A 17,851-nucleotide genomic window follows, 5' to 3' on the forward strand; every position below is an offset into this window, starting at 1 on the left:
GCTAGGTGCAGGGTCAGGGGAGAAAGCTGCTAAAGGGTCCCCCTGGCACCCTTGCCAGCCTGACGAGGTCGGGCCTGCGAAGCCCATGCCCACATGTGCTGCCCCACCTCGGCGTGCCCGGACGACACAGCTGGGTCTGCTGGGCTCGGCCTGCCCTGCTGCTGTCCAGGCACCCCGGGTCGGGTGCTCGTCACCGGCTCTCACAGGAGATAGGTTGCGGACGGGCACATCCCGGTGGACAGGATGGAAGAGGAGGAGGAAGCTGGGCTCCTGCCTGCTGAGCCCCGACTTTCCCGTCCATCCTTGAACAGCAGGCAGATTGCTGTGCTTGCAGCCTGGCTCCAGGCCCACCTTTTGGAAGGGGTGTGACTCCTGAGGTCTCCACGAAACTGGATTTGGCCTGCAGGCCGGGAACGCAACAAGGATCCCAGGAGTCCGAGTGAACTCTGGGAGCAACACAGCCCAGCCAGGCCTCCCCAGGGCCCACTGGGAACGCAACGCTGTCTTGGCTGTGGTGGAACCTCGTGGCTTCCCAGGGCCCCAGGGGCTTCTGCTGACCGCCAGGCGGGACCTGGTCCCACCCCACCCCCTCCCTCTCTGCTGGGACACTTTCGATCTTTCTCTGGATCTTTTCCCAGAGGAACCAGGGGAAAAAGCCTTGGGCAGATTCCCAGGAAGGCCTGTCCCGGTCACTCCCCACCATGGCTCTGCCTCTTGGAAAGCCTTGTGAGTGAAAGTGGAGGCCAATTCTGTCCCTTGGTTTAGCCCAGAAGGAGAGTGACAAGCACTGAAGTCCAGCTCCCTGCCCCGTGAGAAGCAGGGCCCGGCGAGCCAGCCCTGTGAAGGAGACGTGGGCCCCGGGAAATGAGCCGGTCACCAGGCCTGGCGCTCCTCCCCATGCCCGGGGAGAACCAGGCAGGAGGTGGGCACCGAGCCGGGAGGCGGCAGACCCGAGCCCCAACTGGCATGGCTCCAGGGACTGGGCTATTTGGCCCAGAAAGTGGTCAGGAATGGAGTCCTGGGGCCGCTGCCCCACTGCGGGGCCGGAATGCTTTCACAAGTGGCCTCTCATGTGCCTGGGCCAAGCCGATGGCAGGGAAGGCCCAGGGGGACAGAAAGCTCCCCGGCTGACCACAAGAGCCCTTCTGATGGGGCAGCCCAGGCCCCTGGGGACGTCCCAGTCTGACGGGGGACAAGAAAAGGAGCCGGGTCACAAACAAACGCTTCCTGTTGCCCCCGTGCTGAGCAGCCTGGAGGGCAGAGAACAATTGCGGGGGGTGCACGGGGTGGGGAGCAGGTAAGGGCCCCTGGGGGGCTCTCCCTCCCACCACAGTGCATCTGGGGCTCCTCCCTCTGAGGGGCCCTCTCTGATTTTCAGAAAGGGCCTTTCGCGGGGGGAGGGGATCATTAATAAGAGCCCAGAGGTCTCTGTGAAGAGAAGGTTGATATACAGACACCCCTCGCTTGGGGCAAAGCCGGGAGGTGACCATGTCCCTTGACACAGAAGGCAGTCCTGGAACGGCTGGGCACCCCTCACCCTGCGCTCCCTTTGAGCAGGGCCGTTATACTGTGGTTTGACTGACCTACATCGTTCACACACTTCTCTTCATCAGCTGAGGGCCTGTGCTGCGGACAGAGCCCCTCAGCCATCCGGGGTCCAGCTGTCCCCCCACCTCTCATGGCCCCCCTGAGGCCCTCAGCTTCCAGCAGCCCAGCAGACCCCCCAGCTTTGCCCAGCCCACCATGAGGCCAGGAGGCTCTCCAAGAGGTAGGAGGCCCGGTATCTGGGGGGACGAATCTAGACCCTGGCGTCCCACGGGCTCTGCCACCTCCTGTGTGACGTCATATCTCCTCACCTGCAGAAGGGACAAGATGCTCCTGACCTCCTGCCTCCCGGGCCGGGATGAGAGTCCAGTGCGAAGGCTCGGGAAACTCGAGGGGACGGTGTGCCACTGGCAGCCCCCACGGCTCCCAGCCAGGACCCGCCTGCCCTCAGGACTCTTAGAGTCACCCTCTTGGCCTGGCCTGTGACAGCAGCGTCCTTCGAGGCCTGGCTGGCTCCCTCGTGGTTGGAGTGGGGCAAAGCTGTGGCTCGGAAGACTGCAAATGGGTAGTGGGTGTAGCGGCTGGGGGGTGCAGGCGAAGGGGCCCGACGGGGAGGTGCCCCACCGGGTCCAGGCTGCTGTCCTCCAGCACATGGTGGGGCAGGGGACAAGGGGGGAGGTAGGCAGGACGTTTTGCTGGTACCTCCCGCCATTGCTGGCTCTGGGCAGGCCCTTCGCACCCCAGTCTCTCTGAGGCTCGGAAAGAAAATGACCAGAGAAATCCCCAGGGAAGGCCCTGCTGGGGGTGGCAGGCCGGCCACTGCCCTGCTGGGGAGCTGCTCTGGGCCCGTGGATGCCCTCGGGTGGACGGCAGCCCTCCCAGGCAGGGCCCTCGAAGAGCCCCCATCCCGGATGAGCTGGCAAGAGAGCAGCAACTATTATTCTTGTACATTACAGCTTTATTGCGACCTAATTCACCCTTCACAGAGTAGAGTTCAGTGGCGCTCGGTGTGTCCACAGGGCAGTGCAACTGTGACCACGAACATCTTTGGGAACGTACCCCCACGATGTGGGCTTCTGCGTCTTGCTTCTGTCACTCGGCACCACGTTCTCAGGGTTCCTCCTCCAAGGGGCGGCGGGGGTCAGAACTCCGGGCCTTTTCCCGGCTGCGCAACCTTCCACCGTTGGGTCCCCCGGTTTGTTGACACAGGCCGCACTCGTGAAGGATATCGGGGCCGTCACTGTGCGCTTGCTCTCTTGATCTGTCTGAGTCTCTCTCGCTCTGGACCAGACGCTCCACGGGCACGGGGCTGGGTCCACCCTCACTCAGCTCGGCAAGCGTGCGTGGCACAGGCGACACCAGGTCGACATCGACATCGCATTCTGAATGAAGCGGGGCAGACCTCTGTGGGAGGCAGCCAACGTCGAGGTGCTACCTCTTCCCGGCACACCCTGTTCTCCCTCCGCCTTCGCCTGCGCCTCCCGGCGGGCCCCCGAGTCACGAAACCGCGTCTCCCGTGAGATGTGCGGGCTGCGGCACCGTGTTCCTCGCTGTGGCGCCGCTGACAGCTCAGTGGGGACCGTCCTCTGCTGGCGCCGGCCTGTGCACTGTCGACATTCAGCCGCTTCCCCGGTCCCTACTCACCAGATGCCAGTAGTGCCGTCCCCTCCTGGTTGCGACAACCAAAGATGTTGCCGCAAATGACCCCCAGGGAGCCAGCTTGTCCTGGTGGGTCGAGAACCGCTGGTCTCCACATGGTCTCTCCTTCCTTTTCCATCACACCCCAGGGCAGCGGGAGCCGGCGTTCCTGGCGTTGGAGAGCGAAGTCCGAGGCCCAGGGAGGTTTAGTGGCCTGACCACGGAGGGGCCAGCAGCAGAGGCTGGATATGAGGCTTCTGTCCCCAGGGCTGGGCCCTTAACCCACAGTGGGAGCCAGGGATCAAGGAGGCCTTGGACCCCTGGGGCCTGCCGTGTCACCACTTGAGTTTCTCTTTCTTTGGACTCGGTTTCGAACTCCTCACGCCGCCCTCTCGGCGAGTGAGGCCGACGCTGCAGAATTTCCCTGCCCTCCTCCGCCCCCCTCCACCCCCAGATCCTCATCATTCCTTTCATTTTTGAGTGTTCACAGGACAAAGGAAGTGAGCACTTGGAGGACGATGCAAGCTGTGTTTGCTCCTTAGCGGCCGCTGGGATGTAACTGGATCCGGCTTAGGAAGGTCACGCTGGGGACCCTGGCAGAGCCCCGGCCTGGGCTGCCCGTGGGCACGGTCACTTCCACAGCCCTGGCATGTTGAGAATGAGACGAGGCAAAGCGTCCCCTAAAAGCCACAGTGGATCCACCGGGGCTGTGGGCTTCTCGTCGGGGGCGGCAGGCGGGTTTCTGACCTGGCCCACACCTTCTGGGCCACGCCGGGTCCCCACTGGCTGAGGGCCAGCCAACGGCCTGCGGGAGCGCCCTTGGCCAGCCCACCGGGGGCCGCGGGGCGAGCAGAGAAGGGAAGAGGTTGGACTTTGGGGCCGGCTGGATCTGGCTGAGATTCTGAACCCTGGTTCTGCGGGACCTCCCTGAGCCTCAGTTTCCCCATCTGGAGGATGGGACCAAGAGCCTGTCCTCCACTGAGTTGTTTGTGGAAATCAACGGAGTAGCACACATAATAAATGAACATATGTGGGCTTGTATTAAAGTTTTTTTTTTTTTTTTTGAGGAAGATTAGCCCTGAGCTAACATCTGCTGCCAATCCTCTTTTTGCTGAGGAAGACAGGCCCTGAGCTAACATCGTGCCCATCTTCCTCTCCTTTATATGTGGGACGCCTGCCACCAGCATGGCTTGCCGAGCGGTGCCATCTCCACACCCAGGATCTGAACCGGCAAACCCCGGGCCGCCGAAGCGGAACGTGCACACTTAACCGCTGTGCCACCGGGCCGGACCCGGGCTTGTATTAATAAAGACCAAGTAATAAATTAATACATTTACGTTGTTATGTTTATTTTACAATAAGAGTAATAAATTGTGTCCTTGTCACATGACAGGCGCCGAGTGTTTCATGTCTATCTAACCAGGACGACCTCCTGACATCACAGGCAACGGGCCGGGGGAGATGCCGGCAGCCACCCAGGGCTTGCGACACAGCCGGAGACTGGCAGCGCCAGGACAGAACCAAGTTTAGTTGCAAAGCCCTTGCATTTGACCCCTGGATTTCATGCCTTCTTGAACAAGCAGCCTCAGGTGGGTACACGGCGTGCCATGCAGCCGGCCCACTTCGCAGCTGATCCATGTCCATGTTGCTGCCAGAGTCCAACACGTCTCGGCCCACCGCTCACTCTGGGCTGCAGGTGGCTCAGGGCGGGCCAGCCCCAGGTGGGCGTCTGAGGCCCTCCTGTGACCAGACGTGTTCAAGGCAGGTCTCCTGCCCACGCTTGCTGGGGTCAGCCCCGACCCCTTGACTGGCCTGGCAGGGAGCGGAGTGTCCACTCCTTCAGTGCCCCCGCCCCTCCTCAGACACGCACACACACACACGTATGCACACACGCGCGCACACACACACACACTCTCCAGCCCCCAGGGCTGGGCACAAGGCCGGTGCCCATGGGCAGATTGCTCCCTGTCGCTGATTTTCAAGCCCTAAAAATGTGCCTGGCGCTCAGCCAGGCGCTTCGAGGGGCACCTGACAATCCTCGGGGTGCCCGCTCAGGGAGTCTGCCAGCCCCAAGCCGGCTCCCTTCCCGCGTTTACCCAGCTGCCCCCAGACCCCAGCCCCTCCCTGAGGGCACAGGGGGCGGTGGCTTCTCTGTCCATCTTCCTAGCAACAGACACCGACTCGACCTGCAGAACTTCTGGAATGGATGCGGGGGGCTCAGAGCAGCCTCGCAGACCAAAAACCAGGCTTGAAAACTGGGCAGCGGCCAAGAGATGCAGCTGGACGCCGGCCCCCTAGTCCTGCCACAGGACGGTCTGGACCGTGGGCCACCCTGCCGGCCCTGGATACTCCCTGCTGCTGCTGCCACTGAAGAGAATCACCCGCCCCTTCTCATCACTTGTTTGAGTCAAAGCTGGGGCAGCGTCTGATTGGTGGAGTCATGATCCCATGCCCTGCCTCAGCAGCCAGGAGCAAGGAAAGCAAATATGGAGCCTGTTTGTCCATGGCTTTCAGTCAGAGTTCCCCTGGAACCACTCTGAGCTTCTGACAAGGGCTGGTGCCCTGCCCTGCAGATGACCCCCCATGGGACACTGGCAGACTCCCTGAGTGACAACTGGTCCTATCTACAACAATTCTTACTCGGGCAAAAGGGGAGATTTATTGGTTCATGTAACTGGAAAGCCCAATGATAACTACTTTCAGGTATGGCTGGATCCAGGGGTTTGAGCAGTGTTTCCAGGACCTGGTTCAGGACCCAGTTTCTCTTTCTTTGTCCTTCAGTTCCACATCCTCTGGGCTGGCTTCCCTCTCAGACATCTTGTTCTAGTGATGGCAAGCTGGCGGCTCAGCTCCAGCCTCAAACCCCGGAGGTTCAAGGGCAGCAGAAAAAAAGAGAGAGGTTTCCTCCTAGTCATCCCAAGTTAGTTCTGAGGGGCTTGATTTGAGTCACATGTCCACCAATCACAGTGGCCAGAGGAATGCAATGTTTTGATTGGCCAGTCCTGAGTCTGTGGTCCATACTGGCAACCTCAGAGGGAATGGAGCGGTTGAAACACATGGATGGAGAGCTGGGGAGGGTGGTTCCCTAAAAAGCCAACAGGGGGCCCTGGCGGAGGGAAGGGGGAAAGGAGGCTGGGTGACAAAACAGCTGTCACCAGAATGACCACTGGCAGACTCCCTGACTCGCCACTGGGCCTTTTGGAGTGGCAGCTGGCTGTGCCCTGATGGATGGTCCTGAGTGCCCGGAGCCAGACTTTGGCCTCTCCTGACTGACAGTTGGCCAGTGTGGTGACAGGCAGTTGGCAGCGCCCCTGCAGCCCCCCTGCCGCCCCCCGGCCCCTCCTGTCTGGCAGTCAGCAGGCACCCCGGTGGGCAGCTGGCAGGCATGGTGCTTGGCAGCTGACCAGTCATTTCTGGCAGTTTCTTGTGGGGCTGCTCCGAGGCAGGGAAGGCGCCCTCCTGGGGGCCACACCATTGCACTCTGCCTCCGCCCACCTCCCGCCACCACTCCCCACGGACCAGGGACAGAAAATGGCGCCCAAGAGGCTGGGACTGGTTAAAAAAGCCTTTCGTCCCCATGTGGCAGCAGGAGCTCCGGTCCAGCGGGAGCGAGAGGCCAGGAGCGCCAGGGGGCGGTGCCCCCCCGAATGGAGGGATTCAGGGAAGAGTAGAATGGGTCACTGAGTGTCACTCAGCTTCCAGCAAATAGTTCTGAAAGGCCCACTCGGGTCAGGTGCTGGGGGAGGTGGTGGCCACCCGAGCTCTCGGCCCAGCGGGGAGCTGCCCGACTCATGTAGTGACGGGGTAGATGGGACGCGGGTTCGACGGGATGGGCTGGCCTTAGCGGACACCCAGGCGGCCTCCCAGGGGAGGAGCGGAGCGGGAAGGCCAGCTAGAGCAGCGTCGGCGACCGAAGGAGGTCGGAGCAGCTGCAGCAAGGGGCCACCGGGGCTCTGGAGGGTCAGGAAGGCCAAGTCCTAAAGGACACGGTGGGCCCTGGCAAGGGTCTGGGCCCTTCTCCGGAGGTGGCGACGTGATCAGACTCGCCTTCTAGAGTTCATCCCGCATCCAGAGAGAGCTGATTGTGGGGGACGCGGCAGAATCGGGAGCTGCTCAGTCATCTGGACTGAGAGGGAGGGGGCCAATGTAATGAGGGGGTGACTTGGGAGTCGCTGGAGGTGGGGCTGACAGGCTGGGAGCCGCCCCACGCTGTCCTGTTAGTCCTGTGTACAGCGGGGCCCGTTCTTGCACAAACAAGGGACTCCCTGTCCGCACCCGGCCCAGCGTGCACACTCACACCCACGCGGGCCAGCTTGTGTGCATTTGTAAGTGCTGAGAAAGCGGCAGAAGGTCACCTGGACGCGGGTGGGCGAGCTGGGACGCTCCGCTCTTTATGCATCATTGTGTTTTCACCGGTTGCTGTAACTTAGTGTTGCTTTTATAGGTCTGGGAAAAGGGATTTCAATGAAAGAAGGAAAAGTGAGAACGGGACAGTGAATGCCGTGGCCGAGAGCGCTGGCTCTGGGGTCAGAGCGACCTGGGCTGGCTCCTGTTCAGTCATCAACAACCTGGAGGCCAAGGAAGTCGGCTCAGCCCACCCCGGCCCGGTCTTTCTGTCGAGAAATGGGGCTGCCGCGTGGATTAGGGGAGACCACACGTGTCACGTGCTTTGCGTGGCGCAGGGGTGGCTGCCACTGCTCTGTGGCTGTCCTCTCCCCTCCACCCCCAGCCCTCCCAGACCTGCCCTCCCCCGACCCGTCTCCCTCTGTTCCCTCCGCCCACGTCCCCCCAGCATGTGTCAGAAGAGGAGGTAAAGATGGGAGCGGTCTGTGTGACCAGCCCGCCCGGTGCGGCCAGGACGGACGGGGACGGCCTGGACCAGGGGCCAGCCCAGGACCAGGGAAGGAGGCTGGCCTCCCCTTCATGGCCGGCTGGTCCATGCGTCCGGCTCCTGCCCCGGGCCAGGATGACAGATGGCCCCCGGAGGAAAGGTCACTGTCTCCGGAGCAGTTGTGTATGTGTCGGAGGCGGGCGGGGCAGGCTCCGTGGCCCATGTCTGGCATTTGGGGGCCTGGCCCTCGCCAGCAACCGGACTTTATTTTGGTTACTGGCGATGGAAGGTTCAGGTCATAAATAACCGCCTGGCCAGGCAGCCAGCTTCTCCCCCGGGGCGGCCGCAGGCCGAGGCCTCTCCAAGGCCGGCGTGGCCCGCCTCTTGGCGCGGGGCGGGAGGTCTGGTGGCGGCTCGGAAGCCCAGTGGGGAGGCGGGGGAGAGAGGAAAGGGGTCTCGGGGCCTGGGTTCAGAGCAAGGTTAGCCAAATAGTGGATAAATTAAGCGAGGGAAACAGACAGCTCCCCTCCCGGTGAACTTTTCACCCAGCTAACCTGCTTCTCGCCCACTCTCAGGTGGCGGCAGCTCCCGCCCGTCGCTGCCACCTCTGGGGGGTTGTCACCTGCCTCTTCCCCCAACCATGGCCTCTGCCACCCCAAGTGGGGATGAGGATGGAGCTCTCAGGACAGGCTCCAGGGCCACGGCCCAGCGAGGAGTTTCCAGGCCACCTTCAGGAACGGGGATCTGACCCGGCCTCAAGTTCAGACTTGGCAGGATGGCCACACGGCCCCCTGACCCGACACCGTCCCCCAGGCAGGGCACCTGCCTCTGACAGGGCCCTGTGAGTCTTCTCCGAAGCTGGCCCTGGAGTTCCAGGCGGCGTCTCCAGCGGGACCCTCCACCCAACCGCCTTCATTGCTTGTTTCTGGCCTGAGCCACCTCCTGAGGGACCAGCTCCATCTTCAGGGGGCAAAGGAGCAGGCCCTCCCTAGGGCTAGAGGGGTCCCCACACGTGACGGCTATTGCCCCAGGCTCCCTGCCACAGACGGGCTTGCCCCTCAGTCACCAGAGCCTTCTCGGAGCCAGGCCCCGGGGCCACAAAGTGTGTGTGGGAGGAGAGCATGGGCACCAAGCAGACCCCAAGGACAGTCAACAGGAAGGGGGTCTGCAGAAGAGCTGGAGGAGGTCCCGAGGCCCAGGCACCTGGCTGTCTCCTCCCAGTGTCCCCTCATGGTAGCTGCCCAGCCTGGATGCACGGATGGCGCCCGGAGGAAGTGTGGGACCCGGCAGGACCCCCGGGGGAGGGGCTGGCGGTCACCTGGCATTCTCGCATGCCGTGGCACGTGTGGACCGAGGGCCAGCACATGCTGAGCACTGGGCCTGGTGCCGGGAGACGCAGAGGATGAGTGGGTGAGGTGCCCCCAACTATGGAGCAGCGAGCCTGTGCAGGGGGTGGGGGCCGGCAGAGCAGAGAGACAGAGAGACAGACAGACAGGCACACAGAGCAACCGCAAGGGTAAATACCAGGGACCAGGGGGTCAGTGAAGGCCTGGAGGAGGAGTGACATTTGAGCTGAGGTCGTTATGATAAGGAGGGGACAACTTTGGTAAGGGAGTGGTGAGGGGTGAGGTTGAAGGCCAGCAGGCCTGAAGCACAGGGCTGATGGGCAGGGTCAGAGGCCAGACCAAGGTCATGACCTTAGGTTTGCCCTTGGCCCTCTTGGTAGATTGTCTTCCTGTTGTCAGCTCGAGGCACACCCACCTCCCTGAGGGGGGCAGATGATGTCGAGAACCTGGGGCCCTTGAGCTGTGCTCCTCAGAGAGTGGCTGTGCTGTCAGATAGTCGTTCCCTCCCGCCTGGTCCTTCTCGGGGTCAGGAGCCTGGCAGCTGGTGGGCAGGGAACTATTGGGATGGACCCTGGGGGCATCACCCCATAATCCTGGACCAGGAACTGGGGCCCAGGGCAGAAAGGCTGAGAATTTGGCTCTCCTACAAGGAGGTCCCTGAGCTCAGGGACCCTTCGTGCGATTCCATAAACCGTCACCCTGCTTCTTCCTCCTAACACGAAATTAGTTCTGTGTTTCCTGATTATAAAAATAATATACACTCCCTTTAAAAAATTACAATAATGTTAAAACGCATTCAGGTCTCGGTAGACGCCTCGCTGCATTAGGGCTGCCTTCCCGGGCCGCCCCGTGACCGCTGACTCTGTCACCCAGGAGGTGCCCCATTCCCATGTCGAAAGAGTGATTGAACGAATGAATGTGGGGATAAACTCATGTGATCCTTCAAAGAGAGCGGACCGCTTTGAGAACGGGTCATTGTGGTCACCAGCGTCCTGCTCCCAGAGCCGCGGGTTCCCCTGCGTGCCGCCCACCCGGCCGACAGTGGGATTTCCCTGGGGCGCGCTGACCTTTCTGCTTCCTGTCTTTCCCACAGTTCCCGGGCCAGGGGCTTCCCAGAGCAGATGGTCCCTCCATGGGTTCATTGTTTTAGAATATTTATTTAGTATTATTAAAAAGATGGTGTCGTGACAAGAAAGAAAAAAATGAATGCAAGATACATTGGGCATTCATTCACCAACTGCCCGAGCAAGTGCCATGCTCCTGCCCGCAGTGGGCCCTCGGCCGCAGCTCAGCACAGACGAGCTTGTCCAGAGGGCCCCTCTCTCGTGCTTACGACGCACCATGTTTACTTAGCACTTCGTTAGGTGTTTTCTGTATTTCCACAAAATCCTCACAATTTTCACTTTAAAGCCCATTTTAATGGCTTTATCCAATGCCTCCATGTGGCCTTCCCATATTTTTGGTAAGTTCTTCGCCTAATGGACACAGAGGTTGTGTCCAGGGTTTTTTGCTGTTGACGATACCGTACATATTTTAGCAGCTGTGGCTTTTTGCGTCTTTTAGACCTTTTCCTGGGGATGAATTTCAACAGAGGCTTATAGGGACCAAGAACATAAATCGTTGTATGGCTTCTTTCTGGGTGTCATCCCGTTTATTTTCAAAAGAGCGACACCAATGTGCAATGCCGCCGGCTGCAGGGTACGGCTGTGAATTTCTCTGCACGCCTGCCGGGACCGGGCGTGGCCTTACCCGTGGTCTGGCTAACTTGGTACTAGTAAACCAGTCCCCCGGGGCTGCCTTCACCTGCTCTTCTAGGATCGTCCTGAGGATAAATCTTCCCAACGCGCTGGTTCAGAGCAGGTGAGCGCGGTCAGTTCACGAACCTCCAGCCCCAGACAGGCAGATATAAGAGGGATGATGCCGCCTCCTCATGGGGTCCTTGCGATCCCTTTTTTTTTTTTTCCAGTTCAGCCAATCACTTTCTTTTCATCTGTGTATTTATAGGAGCTTTAGGCCCAGGAGCACTTTCAGAGAACCAGAATCAAAGCACGGTCTTTGCCCTAAAAGCTTACAACGTATTTTCATGTTTCTACTATTCCTCAGGACTGCTAAACGAGTCTTTCAAGAGTAGCTTGACTATATGATAGTAATCACGTTACCCACAGAACCCAGACAACTCAGAAATAAGTTAATTTTATTCCAGACACAGACATCGGAGTTGTGAATATGTAAACATTTTCCGGCCTTTCACAGCTGAATGAATGAATTATATCCTGCAGAGACCAGCAGGGCTGGAGAGATTTCATTAAGACAGCAATGCAAGAGTTTTCTTGGGACAAACAAAAAGATTACAGCATTTCATAGATACTATAGAAAAAATGAGGAACATGTCACAGTCACCTAACTTCACATTTGTTGGTTGAATTTTCTTGCTGGACTTCCTGTGATGATTAAATAAGATGTAAAACTTTTTTTTTTGGTATGCTTCTTGTGGTGAGGAAGATTGGTCTTGAGATAACGTCTGTTGCCAATCTTCCTCTTTTTTTTTTCTCCCCAAAGCCCCAGTACATAGCTGTATATCATAGTTCTAGGTCATTCTGGCTTTTTTATGTGGGATGCCACCACAGCATGGCCTGATGAGCGGTGTGTCGGTCTGCGCCCAGGATCTGAACTGGGGAACCTCAGGCTGCCAAAGCAGAGCACAGGAACTCAACCACTCGACCACAGCCCAGCCCCTGATATGTAAAACTCTTGATGGGATGCTTACCCCAGGATAAGCACTCCATGAATGTCAGCTGCTTTACTCTGATTTCTTTGTATGTAAATGATCTTTTCATGCTCTTTGCTCACATATCTTGGACTCTTGATGTTTTTCTTGTTTATTTTAATGAGCTCTTTATATATTGTAGCCATTCTTCCTTTACCTCCCATTTCCAGACATTCTACTTTGTTCACAAACTTAGAATATTGGAAAGTTTGTGGTTTTTGATGTCTGTTCCTTTTTCAGAGCTGTCCTGGATTGTGTTAGGGTCACCTCTCTCCTTCAACTGTCCAAGAGCAAGTGGGCAGACATGAGAGTCGGCAGAGGTCGACCAGTTGGAGTAATTTAGTTGATCTTGTCTCAGGCTCAGTCAGCTTTCCCTGATGTCATGGTTCCCCAGGGACCTGGCTCAGTGAAGCATGTGGAACAATTCTTTTGAAATGAAAGGACTCAGAATCTCCTCATTCTCAGCAGTTCTTGCCCCAAACTAGGTCAGCTTCCTTGATTTTGTGGTTATGGCTGCTCTTGCTTTCTTTTTTCTTCTGCAGCAAATTCATTCATTTACCAAATATCCCACAAGAGCCTTCTCTGTGCAAGGCTCTGAGTTTGGGGCTATAATGATGAACAAGACAGGACACGTCCCTGCCCCAGGAGAGTCCCCAGTTTACTGGGAGACGCACGCTGGCAATGGTATCTGGTCTGCAAGTATTTATTGAGCATCTGCTGTGCCAGGCTGTCTGCCAGGGGCTGGGGACGCCTAGGTGAGCAGCGAAGGCCCCTGTCCACACAAGCTCATCATCATGGACCAAATACCCACACAGACAGACGGAAGGCGACTTGTAACACGCATGAACTGTGAAGGAAGGGCCGGTGGAGCTCTTCAGGCTACAAGCCGGGGCTGTGACTCATTCCGACTGGGGGTCTGCGGGAGGGAGGGGTGTCAGTTAGGGAAAGCTTCCGAGAGAAGGTGACATTTGAGGTGAGCTCTGGAGGCTGACTGGGAGGTAACCAGGCCAAGAGGGGAAAGACTTTCTGAGACAAAGGCAGCAGCACATGCAAAGCCCCAGAGCAGGAAGAGACAGCTTTAAGCCCCTGCTCAGCTGGCTCGGGGTCCGTCCCTGGGACTCCGGGCTGCAAGGGAGGGTCCCTCCCGATCTGCTGGCTCAGCGTCCAGGGGACCCTCTCCCGCTCAGCCCATCCTTAGGGCCCCATCCATCCCTGCCCCACCTGGGCAGCTCATCTCTTGTTGGATGGGGCAGAGCTGTCGGGGGGCTGAGGGGACAGAGCTGTCGGGGGCTGAGGGGCAGAGGCCCACTTTGGGAGGACACGCAGCAGGGCGTGAGGGCTGCCCTGTGGGGCCCCACTGTCGCCCTGCTCCTTACTCTGACCTCTCCGGGGCTTGGCCTCCTGCCTCCGGGAGTTCACAGGGAGGTGAATCTCGAGCGGAGGCTGCTTCCTTCCTCTCCAGGGAGGCCGGGGAAGGCCCCTTCCTCCCCTTCCAGGGCTCTTTGGGACCTGAAGAGCCATTTGTCCCCCTCTGTCCTCTCCCTGCCCCAGCTCCAGGGACCAAGCAGCGGGGGCTCCTGTGACTGGCCTGGCCTGGGTGCGGGCTAGGTGGGAGGGGCCCCGCCCCGGGGCCCTGGGGCTGAGAGCACTGCGATGCCTCTGAGCGAGCGACTGCCCTTCCCTTGGTGGCCTCTGCCCCCCTCGAGGTGTGGGGAACAGCTCAGAGCTGTAGTTCACCCTGCGGCACGGGGACGAGGAGAAGGACGGCTGCCTGGAGCCCGGCGAGGCCCAGACAAGGCCCTGGCACTTCCCCCACGGGCGCCCGGGGGCTGACGCCGGCTTCCCACCCGTCCTCACAGGGAAATTCCAGCCTGGACCCCAGGGCCTTGGGAATGTCTGCATAGACTTTGGAGCTAGACAGCTCTGGGTTGGAATCCCTGTTCCATCTCTACTCTCTGTGGGGCCCTGGGCAGGTTGGCCTCTCTGAGCCTCAGTTTCTCCACGGGTGAAATGGGTTCACCCTACCCTGCAGGGCTGTGTACCGATGGTATGGGGCCTTGGAACTGCTCCTGACAGCAGCTGAGGGGCCTTTGCCACCAGAGTCTGCTCTCAGTGAGTCAGTCAACACAGGCCTGGGTGCTGGGGAGATGGTTGGAGACAACCAGGTAAATTGAGGCCTTGCTTGTAGGACCTGCATTCTAGCAGGGCAGGCTCTGCCAGCAGGTCTCATTTCATCCTCAGAGGAACCTGGTGATAGAGACTTAAGTCTTATCAGCTTCTCACAGATGAGGGTTCTAAGGCTCAGAGGGGTTGTCAAACTCACAAAGTTGCACAGCAAGTAGAAGGCCCAGCTGGGATCCCCCACAGGTTGCTGGACTCTGGAGCCCATCGATGAAACAGTCAGGAGGGCTGTTTGCTGAGAATATGGCCCAGGCTTGGACCCTGAAACTAGGAGGCAGAGAGAAAAAGTTTTCTGTGCCAGCTCTTCCTGCAAGCCCAGAATTCCCCAACCCCCATGCACCAGCCCCCTGGACCCCAGAACAGTTCCTCCAGCATCCTGGGCTCCATCCTCAGGCCTGTCTTTTGAAACTTGGCGTTGGAGTTGGGGGAGGGCGGCCGGGCCCTGGGAGCTGCTCGTCATTCTTCCCGGGAAGAGCAGCTTGGCGAGCGGGCCCCTTTGTTGCACGCTGACAGGACGGTGCAGCCACCACACACTTCAGCTGCCAACTCGCCGCGGTCACTCAATCCATCACCGAGGGCGGGGGCTCCTGGCCGGCCGCTCGCCTGCAGTGTTGTTCTAGTCTGCCTCGAGCTGCGAGATAAACGGGGCATGAACTGGCCCCCTGGCAGGGGGTCAGCCCCTTCTGCCCTCATTAAAGTGCCAATCAAGAAGAGGAATGGAGACAAGCGGAGGGAGCCCAGCCTCCCCAGTCGGCAAGGGGGCAGGATTCAGACTCCCCCCCACCCAAGAGAGCCTGGAGAATCCCACCCCAGCCCGCCTGCATCTGGTTGCAACATGGCCCTTGGTTTCCCTGTAGTGAGAGGCTGGGCGAGCTGGAAATTCAAGGCAGCAAACGCTGCTCCCGTGGGCCGGCTCTGGTTGCTGTTTGGTTACCTGCTGCCATGTACAAACCACCCAAAAACTAAGTGACTTGACACAACTGCCATTTTATGCTCTCTCGACTCTGAGGGTTGACTGGGCCCAGCCAGATGAGTCTTCTGCTCTCTGATGTTGGCTGAGTGGCCGTCGTCTGGGGCTCCACCCGGCTGGAGAGCTTGCAGATGGCTCATACACGTGGCTTGTGCCTTTGCGGGGACAACCGGAAGGCTGGCCTCATCTGGTTCATTGGGATGACTGGGCCTCTCTCTCCATCTCCACGGAGTCTCAGGGTCTCTGCCTATCCACGTGACCCCTCCACATGGTCTCTCCCACAGGGGAGCCACACTGCTTGTCACGACTTAGGGCTCCCAAAAGTGCAAGAGTGGAAGGCATTGACCTGGAACAGGCACAGAGTACCTTCTGCCCTATCCTGAACTGAGTCACAGGTCAGCCCAGATTCAGTGTGGGAGGGACCTCCCAGGGGAGCGGGTGCTGGGAGTCATGGTCCCGTGAGGCCATCTTTGGAGACTGGGTACCACAGTGTGACCCCAGTGGGGGTGTTTTGCTCAGGACAGGGCTGGAACAAGCTCTTGGGTTCTCTGCCTGGAGGCCAAGTGGACCAGAAGCCTCTTGTGGGGGGGAGGCTGTAATTCTCTCCTCCCATATATACCTATACCCTCCACAATTTGTCTATTCTCTAGAAAAATCCCCAAAACCTGTAATGAGGCATTTGAAAAAAATGATTAATAGCATGATTATGTATTCATTTCAAATATTTATAATTGTTATGATTGCTTGAGAACTTACAATATGCTAAGCATTGCCCTAAGCAATTATATCTTATTTAATTCTCCCAGCAACCCTATGGAGATGACACTCTTGTGACCCTTGTTTCACAGAAGTATCAGTCAAGTGGGCTAAACTGTAACAAAGAGACTCCCAAATATCTATTAACTCAAACACAATAGAGGTTTCCTGGTCGGCAGGCAGGTCCCCTCCATCGAGTGTTTCTCAGACCCAGGCCCCATCCATCTTGTGGCTCTGCTCTCCCCTCTGCTCTGCTGCAGTGAACACATCACTCTGGCTGCTCTGTGGAGGATGGACCACAGTGTGTGCATATGTGAGGAGGGGATCGGGTTTGATGGAGATTCCCCATTTGCCTTCTAAACCCACCATCCCCTTCTCTACCCCGCTTTCTGCCCAGGGAGGCTAACCTCCATGCACTATATCAATGGACTCCCAACACTTTGGCTTCCAGTTAGGTCCAGCCAGAGGAAGACAGGGGCACAAGATCAGATTCCTCTGGCTCTCTCACTGCTGGGCTGTAGTGTGGCAGTTGCTGACTTTTTCTGCCAAAGGCTATGGCTCCCATCAAGAGGTCCTTTCTAGCATCTATCACTCTTACTCATCCTAGGGGTGGTGACAGGATGCTTCACTATCCCTTGTTGGTACCCTTGACCCCACCCACAACTTGTGATCAGCCCCTTTCATAAATTCTCTGCAGTCGTATCCTCTGAGTGTGCCATCTGTAGCCTGCCATGTCCCTGGCTGATACAGAGGGCAAGGGTGGAAGAAAGGAAGCTGTTTAGGAAGTGTTGCAATAATCCAGGAGAGAGATGGTGGGCAGATTTCTAAGGCTGAGCCAACGAAAGGTCTTGGGTGGGTTGGGTGTGGGGTTTGAGTAAAAGAGAAGTTTCAAGGATGACTCCAAAATTATTGGCCTGAAAAACTGGAAGATTGGAGTTATTTATTAAGATGGGAAAGGCAGGCTTGTGAAGGAAAAAATTATAAGTTCTGTTTTGGACATGTTAAATTTGGGATGCTTTTTAGACTCCCAAGTGGAGATGTTAAAAAAAGCAGTTGGAGCCCCAAGTCTGGATTTCAGGGCAGAGATCAAGGCTGGAAATACAAATTTAGGAATTGTGAATATGTAGATGGTATTTAAAGCCTTGGGAATCAATGCGATTCCCAAGAAGAGAAAAGAAGAGATCTTAGTGAGCTCTGAGGCTTTCCAGCACTTGGAGGCCAAGAAGATGAGGAGGAACAAGCAAAGAAGACTAAAGTGGTGCTGTCACTGAAGTAAGAGGAAAATCAAGAAACAATGGTTTCCTGGAGGCCAAGTGAAAAAAAAAGGTGTTTCAAGAAGAGGGTGTTCAACAATGGAGACTGCTGCTGAACGTTCAGGTTAGATGAGACCTCGTAATGAAAATCAGAGTCAGCAAAGTGGAGGTCAGTAGTGACCTTGAAAAGACTGGGGTCTTGAGGATAAAAGCTTAATTGGAAAGGACTCAGAGAAGAATAGGAGAAATTTCTGGTTCTATCCATGGCAGAGTAGCTGGTATGGGACTTATCTGCCTGACATAAATAACTATAAAACTGGACAAAATATATGAAATAAACACTATCAGGCATTGAACCACAGGCAATGCAAGGCTATCACCCTCAAGCAAAAGGAAGCACAAGGCTGAGCTCCACATTCACCTTGACTTTCTGCCTGGGGGTAGTTTTCAAACTATGGCACAGGAAAGCAGATTCCAAGCAAAGAGCTAAAGTCCACTGGGTGTAGAAAGAGAGTTCAGAGTTTAGGGCTGTTAAAACTGCTAGAATTTGTGGGGCAGATTACC

General features: G+C 57.7%; 1 long non-coding RNA gene across 1 annotated transcript; it reads right to left on the reverse strand.

Annotated features, from left to right (window-relative positions):
* Positions 1 to 10,497: 10,497 nt before the first annotated feature.
* Positions 10,498 to 17,091, reverse strand: LOC111772441 (uncharacterized). The gene is made up of 2 exons (XR_002806311.2): positions 14,451 to 17,091; positions 10,498 to 13,043 (listed from the first exon to the last, which is right to left on the reverse strand). It is a non-coding gene; the product is annotated as an uncharacterized lncRNA (long non-coding RNA).
* Positions 17,092 to 17,851: the final 760 nt, after the last annotated feature.

This window comes from Equus caballus, chromosome 2 (assembly GCF_041296265.1).
Source record: "Equus caballus isolate H_3958 breed thoroughbred chromosome 2, TB-T2T, whole genome shotgun sequence".
NCBI classification, from domain to species: Eukaryota; Metazoa; Chordata; class Mammalia; order Perissodactyla; family Equidae; genus Equus; species Equus caballus.